Below are 9041 nucleotides of genomic sequence, written 5' to 3' on the forward strand. Positions count from 1 at the left end.
AAACAGCCAAATCTCTACTAAGGAACCTTTTCAAATGCTACACATAGACACTTGGGGACCTTACAAAACACAAACCTACAGGGGAGAAAAATACTTTCTCACAATAGTTGATGATTACACTAGAACGACTTGGACCTACATGCTTTCCACTAAATCCAATGCTTTCCCCCTACTAAAGTCCTTTCTAGCCTATGTTGAAAGACAATTCACCAAGAAAGTAAAGATCATTAGGTCGGACAATGCTTATGAGTTAGGTTACGTTCTATTCCCTCTGATTTCTTTTCTTCCCAAGGTATTATTCACCAAACTACGTGTGTTGCTACCCCACAACGGACGGGGTAGCCGAAAGAAAACATAAACACCTTCTTGAAATTTGTGGGCACTTCTTTATTAGTCACACCTTCCCACTAAATATTGGGGAGAGGCTTTGCTTACAGCCACTCACCTAATAAACATCTTTCCTTCTAAGGTCCTTAATAATATTAGTCCCTATGAGAAACTGTTTAAGAAAGTTCCTTCCTATTCCACTCTTAAACCTTTTGGTTGCCTATGTTTCGTTTCCACCCTTTCCTCTAATAGGGATAAGTTAGCACCCAGGGCTATTCCAGGGGTCGTTTTAGGCTACCCATTCGGCAAGAAAGGATACAAAATCTTGAGTTTAAAGTCCAATGAAATCATTATCAGTAGAAATGTCAAGTTTTTTGAGTCCATTTTTCCATACACTGAATCAGAACCCATGTCCAAACTTTTTCCAGGTTCATTTCAGTCTCCTGGTCCTATCTTCCCTGATCCTCCTCTACAATTCTCACAACCCTCATCTCCCTTTCCTACTTCACCTATACACTCTTCTATTCCGACAAGCTCTTCTCCCATTATCTCGCCTACCAACTCCTCTCCTGTTGTCTCACCTACACAATTCTCACCTCTTTCTCCTCAGTCTTGTACCAGTCCTACTATACCACCACCTCCAATTCCTATTGCTCCCCTCAGTTCTTCTATGGATGTGTTATCTCAAGAAACTAACTTGCGTAGATCAGCCAGAACTTCTGTTTTTCTTGCTCATCTATCTGATTTTTATTGTGGTCATGTATTTTCAGTTTTATCGCCTAATCCTCCTGTTTTTCCTCTACATTCTTTTTCTTATTCCCTGCTAAGCAAACATAATCAGCATATCAATGATTCTATTGCACAAATTAGTGAACCCACCTCTTATCACCAAGCAGCCACTCATGAAGGATGGTGTTCTACTATGCAGAAAGAGATAGATGCCCTGGAGTCTAATCTTACTTGGGAATTCTTCCCTCTTCCTCCTGGTAAGAGAGCATTACCCTGCAAGTGGGTTTACAAAGTAAAACTCAAGTCAGATGGGTCTTTAGAAAGGTTGAAAGCACGTTTGGTAGTAAGGGAGGATATACAACGCGAAGGAATAGATTATACCGAAACGTACTCACCAGTAGTGAAAATGACTACGATTCGTTGTATTGTCAGCATTGCCGTCAAGCGTCGTTGGCCATTGTTCCACCGATGGAACAACGTTCCTTCATGGTGATCTCGGTGAGGAAGTCTTCATGAAATTTCCACTCCGGCTTGACACCTCCGAGTCCCTCTCATGTTTGTTTAATCGCGAAAGTCTCTTTTTTGTGGACTTAAGCCTCCGTCGATGGTACTCACGACTTTAACCGCTTTTGGGTACACGAGGTTATTCTCCCTCATTGAATGACTACAGTTTGTTTTTCAAGTCTTATGCACCTTTTTCATTTCAGTTGCCAGATTCATTTCACATACCGTCGATGGAACAATCACTGTGAGATACCGAATTAAAATTGTTTCTTGACCATGAATTCAAGATTAAGGATTTAGGGATTGCGAATTATTTTTTTAGGAATGGAATTTCTCCACTTTACCGTAAGGCATCATTATCCTCGCAAATTGGCTTGGATCTAATCCCTCGAACATCCGAAGAATTGGTCCTCGAAATGCTACTACTCCTCTTGATCCCACAATCAAGTTGACTGCCGATTCCGGTGACCTTCTTCCTGATCCTACCATGTACAGGCGTCTCTTGGGCAAATTGAATTTTTTAACCCACTCGCGCTCTGATTGTCTTATACCCGTACCTTGAGTCAATACATGCAAACTCCACGATCCGTCATCTTCACAAAGATATCACACTTTCCGTTATCTTCGTACTGACCCAGCACTTGGTATATTTTTGAATTGATCCTTCACTTCAATTGTTTGGGTTTTACGCGATCGGGGCTTGTACCAGAAGGACACGCCAGTTTTGGTCTGTTTTATCTCGGTTGGCGGATCCCTTGTTTCTTGAAATCCAAGAAACAACCGATTGTCTCTTTATCTTTCAGCCGGCCGAGTATAGATCCACGTGTCGGTTTCGGAGATCTCATGGATCGTTCGTTTACTTTCATATCCGGCGTTTCTCCATCATCGCTTTCTCTGCATTGTGACAACCAGCCGCCATACATATCGCTAAAAAATCCGGTCTTTCACGAACGACAAGGCACATCGAACTTGATTGCCATTTCGTTCGTGAAAAACTGGTTCAAGGCCTCATTTCCTTGAACTTTGTACCCACGTCTTCTCAGATCGCCGATTTATTCACCAAGGCTTTGGCCGGACCTCTTCACCGTCACTTTACTGGCAAGTTAGGTGTCCGATCACCGGATACCTACTTGAGGGGGGATGTTTCCGATGATAATATGGTGGTACAACACGATAAAGCAAAAGAGGAAAGAAGGGGACTTGGTCTGAAAAAGAAAAAGAAAGGAAGAGATTAAAATTGATCTCTTATGTTTCCGTTATCGTCTTTTTCTTCCGTCAGCTGCGTGATAACAGATTAAGCGTACATTGTCCAATATCATTATTGGACTCCCACCTATATTCCAGATTGGGTCCAAGCACAGTGAGCTACACCATAACAATAATACACAACTTCTCATGGGATAAATGACTCTTTGTACAGATATTTTTATAATGAGCTGTAAAGTTTTAGTTAGTTACATAGTTTCATATTTTACATTTTCATCCATAGAGTAGTTCACAATATTACACTTCAGTCTACAGGATCAAATGTATAAATAGCCTACAGCATGCCCTTTTATATTGAGAGATATACGAAAATTTCCTAAATCTCGTCTGTTTTATCTTGGTTTGTCATTAATAAAGTAGACAATAATGATTAAGAATATTATTAGGAATCATAAATGCACTATCTAAGAATGTAAAGAAAATTTAATGAGGCTTCATAACAGGTCGTTTGTTTTGAGGCATAAGTCAAGTTAATCTTGGTATATGCTAATCGCTATCTTTGCAGTGAAATTCAGTCCAAAAGTAGTATTGCTAATCGGTATCTTGGTATATGCTAATACGAACTAGTATTGAAATTCAGTCCAAAAGTAGCTCAAATCTTATCAAAATAGCCTCAAATTTTAGATTCGAATGCTCCTCGACATTCCAATTCTTTATTGAGATATCACTCACTCGTAACAAAGTTCATTTGCGGCAAATCGATTTTTCGACATTGAGACATTGGAGTTTCAAGAGCCTGAAGTTTGAAGAAATTCGAAGCCACACTACTGAGGGAACCATTGAAGAATCTGGTTATTTCTAATTAAGATCCACAGAAGGAAATCGGCTTTGTGTCAAATTGCTGGAAGAAAGAAAGAAGAAAAAGACGAAACGAACGAAGGGATACGCACAAATCTGCTATAAAATTCAAAATCTTATTTATGTTTGACAAATAAGAGAAAAAAATATTATATATATATATAGTCTTATTTAATTACAGAGGGTCATTTTTACCTTTTTTTGCCTCGGAGAGAACTCCGGGTAAACAAGTGTTTTACATTTGTCATTTGATAAACAGTCAAATGTCCATAGGTTTGAAACTTTGAATTTAATGCTCAGAAACATACATATTGAGCTGCTTCTGGCTCTTACATAACTCTTTCGCGTTTGCACTTTCTCCGTTTGTATTTGAATTTGATACATCTTCTTGAAGCAATAAATAAAATAAATTTTACTCTATCACTTTAAATTATTACTCCTTCCGTCCCAACTTATATGAGATTTGACCTATTTGGAGAGTCAAATAACTCTTTTTTTGACTATAATTATCTCCAACTTTTTTCATATATTGTGGATTACTAATTATACAGACTTATAATACTTTTTATGTACTTTTCAAATATGTAAACTTTATTATAAAATACTAAAAGAATTTATGTTTAAAATTGCAGTAAAAGAAAGAACTGCTTGACCCTAAAATATGTCAACTCTCTTATATAAATTGCGACGGAACAAGTAATATAAGTAATCTAATATTGTAAAATGAATTGAAAATAATTAAAATATTAATAATAAAAATAAAATAGATATAAAAAGATAAATTATCTTTTGATTCTTCGGAACAATAAAGAGTAGACAGAGGATTACTTTTTGTAAAGTAAAGGAGGGCCGAAGTTTCCGTTAGATATGTATAGCTTCTCTCCTTGTGTTATGCAAGTGCAGGTTTTCACTGAGTTTTAGGTCTACATTCAGGTTCTAAGAGGTGTAAAATAGGTTAATTTCGTGGATTCTCTTTCTACTTTTACTTTATTGAATTAATGTCATTACCACACTTTAGGCAAAATTAAATAACTTTTTTTTTACTCTCTCGGTCCCAACACCTTTATTTTTAATCTGTTCAAAAAAAAAATTATACATTTTCTTATTTTACAATAATTTAACTTTAAACTTTACCTTTTACGCTTAACTAGATGATTTATAACCATACAAATATCTTTGAATTATTTTAGACCACAAGATTCAAAAGTCTTCCTTTATTTCTTAAACTCTCTGCCCAGTTAAACTAGATCAAATAAATTGGGACGAAGGGAGTATTACAAAAAAATAATTTAATAATTTTTGTGATACTTAAATAAAAATAAGTGACTTTAATTAAAAACTAATTTTATAATTGGTACAATAAATAAGTTTTTGACATGTTTAAAAGACGTGAAATACTTAAAGCTATATCAGTAGTTGGAAATGGTATAACTGTAAAATGCATTTCGGTACGAACAGAGCTAGTGTGTACGTTATGGGTGCGGTCTAAGCCCAATAATTTTGATCCCATATCTTATATTTGGCTTAAGAAATTCATTAAATGTATATATATTATTAAATTAAAATTCAATAATGTAAAAAGACTAAAGTCTCCGACCTACAAATTTCAAATTTTGACTCCATGCCTCTATTGATCTCAATAATATTAATGATTCCAAATGCATGGTTGTCATCACTTTGTATGTTATATATAAACAATTTGTGTATAGATGCAGGTGTTTTGAAGCTAGTGCTTGCATGCATACAAGTTTATTACACGTACTATATGTGCATGTAATCATCGGATTTTAGAAGCCACATTTGCTTCTGTCAGTAGTTGCTGTTTTATGCGTAGTAATTCATGAAGATTAAGATCAAGATGAATAAGGAAGAAGATGGAAGCTAGAAGCTTAAAGAAGAAGAAACATTCATACACACTGGTAAGAGAGAAATATCTTGTTTATTGGTCTTGCTAATTACTTTACAAGTATTCAATCCAATGTATATATACCTGATCTAACTAATCATTCTAACTAATTAATCACCTAGCTTCTAATGATCATCAATGGCAAGTGCTGTAGCTTAACTAACATTTGAATAGTTAGGATACTAAGTTCCAATATAGACGGTTTAGTACGTAAGTTTATATCTTTGTACTCGACGACCCCTTGAGCTAAGTATGGGATATTGCAAGATGTTGACCATACATAGTTTGTTACATAAGTAGTCATGTTGTAACTTTGTCAATCCTTTTGTTAAAATGTCTGTGGTTGTTCATGAGTGGAGATGTATTGTGTATTCGCTATTCATGCATATTTCTCTCTTATGATGTGACGATCGATTTCAATATGCTTAGTTCTTTCATGATATACTAGATTAGGTGTAATTTAGTTAAACGGCTAACATCCTTGTTTGTGCGGTGTTACGGGTTTAACTTTTGATCGATCACCAAACTCATTTTAATAAGCACGTAACCAAATAATCTCATATCTCTTTGTAGCATTAATGCTTCTATATTGGATTCTATGACTTGGAAAACGATAGTTTGTTTCTTTGACTTCCATGTTATTACAGAATCTCTAATTTAACAAGATATGCTTTATTCTTGACCTTAGATATAGGGCAGGCCTGTCAACCATCCCTATATCACGTTAAGTCTAGATTCTTAGTGCTTGAGAGAATACCTTGTCGGGTTGATTAACTGCAAGTATTTCACAATTCGATGTTGCATCCATGTGTGATTGCTTAGGCTCTTATAGAAATTGGCTTAATGACTGCACACTATAGGATATATCAGGTCTGTTCATAGCAAGGTATAATAGTTTCCCAATGAGTCTTTGATATAGACCTTGATCAGCCTGTGTGTCTTGAGACATTTGATTTATATGTTTCTCAGACTTGGCTTGATTCCCATTATCTGTCTGGTTTTGCTTCTCCAGATATTCATCATATTCTCTGTTTAAGTTTGATGTTAGTATCCACGTAAGTGTCATAGATGGCTTTTCTTTGCTATGGACTTTTGCCGCCATCCATTTCTGTTGCAATACCATAGGCTTGGTTTAAACTAGGCATAGGACCACGCGTCAGCTATTTGAATCCTTGCTTGATTGTAGCTTTCATTTAGCCCCGTAAGGAATTGAAACAACTGATTTTGCGGATGAATCAGCCTTCTTTAGACTTATCACGGTTACAACTAGGTATTGGAATTAGTGCCTCGGAAACTCTTTCCCGTAAACTCTTGACTTAGAAAAATAAGCGAGGCAGATAGTTGTACACACTTGTGTGAGGGTTGCTATCTCTTTATGTATATTAAGGTCCTTCGTCCATCAATCTTATTGAATCTTTCTGAGGATCTTCCCATGCTCGTTGTCGTTTGTTGCATACATGATTCCTCACAACATATTCTTCTCAGCGATCCATTATCCATTTATAAGACAATCGCATTCCTTTCTTTCCGCTATTCCATAATGCTTAAGACTTATCTTCTTTGCGTGATCCAACAATACGACCCTACTTTGTTCCTTCGAAGAAGCGGGACACATTGAATTATACCGGATCGAATAGTTCTCCGCTTTCGGTTAGTTGAAGTGATATGATTTGAATTCCCTACGATCATCGAGACGGAAACGGCGGATGATTATAATCAATCTCCATTTCCTTGCGTTCCAACATATTGTGTAGATCCACCGCATAGATGCGAGTGAGCATTGCTCTGTCATGATATTATTGTTGTTAGCTTGAGAATTGTTAGCATTGTTTATAGTTACATTAGTCATATCTTAGATTGCACGTTGTTAGTGCTTATCAAACGCCGAGGTTAAGCGACACGGTTGTTTTGCGGAAATTAATTGGTTTTGAATCGATCTTAGTCGTTAATAATCACGACTCAGGCTCTGATACCATGTTGTTTTATGCGTAGTAATTCATGAAGATTAAGATCAAGATGAATAAGGAAGAAGATGGAAGCTAGAAGCTTAAAGAAGAAGAAACGTTAAATGTACAGTAGAGAGAGAAATATCTTGTTTATTGATCTTACTTCATTACCTTTACAAGTATTCAAACTAATGTATATATACACAATCTAACTAATCATAACTAACTAATTAATCACCTAGCCTAATGATCATTAACTGACCAAGGTACACGGCTTAACTAACATTTGAATAGTTAGTTACTAAGTTCCAATATAGACAGTTTAGTCCCTAAGTTTATATACTTTGTACTCCAACAGTAGTCATTACTTATTAGTGACAACAACCCATGAAGGCTTTTGAGGGCTATATATCCCAAAACTCCCGTCATAATGCTCCCTTCGTCTCAAAATTATCTGTGATTTTCTTTTACACACCCTTTAGAAAACATAAATTAGGAGAGATTTTCTACTTACTCTTATTTATGTTTTAAAATATAATTTATCTTCATTGAATATATACTTTACTATTTATGTGCCATCTACATCAATTGAGGTGTTTGTAGTCTTTAAAAATAATTACTAATAAGGTAAAAATTAATTTTGTCTTGAATTTCTACAATGACAAATAATTTGAGAAAACATTTAGCAGACCACGTCGTGCTCAATCAAATAATGGACATTGACTACGATTGGATTGTCTCCCCAACTCAATGGAAAGACAACCTCATTACACTTCATCAAAGTTGCAAATCATGACAGATAATTTGAGACCGAGGGAGTAATATTTATGCTAATATTCTCAAACACTGCTCTATATATTAAAGACGACGGAGGAAGCTATAGGTGCATTTGATAAAAAAGAGGCACAAATTCCAAATGCATGGTTGCCATCACTTTTTTTATGTTATATATGTAAACAAATCTGTGTATAAATGCAGGTGTTTTGAAGCTAGTGCATGCTTGCATGCATGCAAGTTTATTACATGTACTATATGTGCGTATGATCATCGAATTTTTACAAACTGGTTTTTTTCTTTTCGTAGTTGTAAAAAACCCTAAATCTCCGCCAATATTCTCGGCGCCATTATATTTGTTACGGGTAAAACGGACACGAGCAGCTCGATTTCCCTCGTCATGGTATGCTCGGCCCCTTGCCTCTCCGGAAAGGGGCCCAGCCGGGCGGGTGAGGGGATAAAGGAAGGCATTCGCCTTAGTGGGAAAGGGGAAAAAACCTTCCCCGGATATTTCGGTGGGTCTGGCAAAACGGTTTTCACGTTTACTTGCTTTTTTTTTGTACTAGGGTTAAACTCCTCTATATAAAAAAGGGGGGTCATCGTTATGAAAGGGTTGCTGGGGGAGAAATTGTTTTCATCAAAATCATGAAACTTTTAAAACGGGTTTTCTTCTTAAGTTCATTTTATTGTACCTCTGAGGCAACAAAGGGGATCGACCTCGATTTCATCAGAGGGCCTAGTATTTAGCTTTGGTTAGTGAACTTTTTCTTTCGCTATCTCGTTATTAAAAC

This window comes from Lycium ferocissimum, chromosome 9, assembly GCF_029784015.1.
Source record: "Lycium ferocissimum isolate CSIRO_LF1 chromosome 9, AGI_CSIRO_Lferr_CH_V1, whole genome shotgun sequence".
Taxonomy (NCBI): domain Eukaryota; kingdom Viridiplantae; phylum Streptophyta; class Magnoliopsida; order Solanales; family Solanaceae; genus Lycium; species Lycium ferocissimum.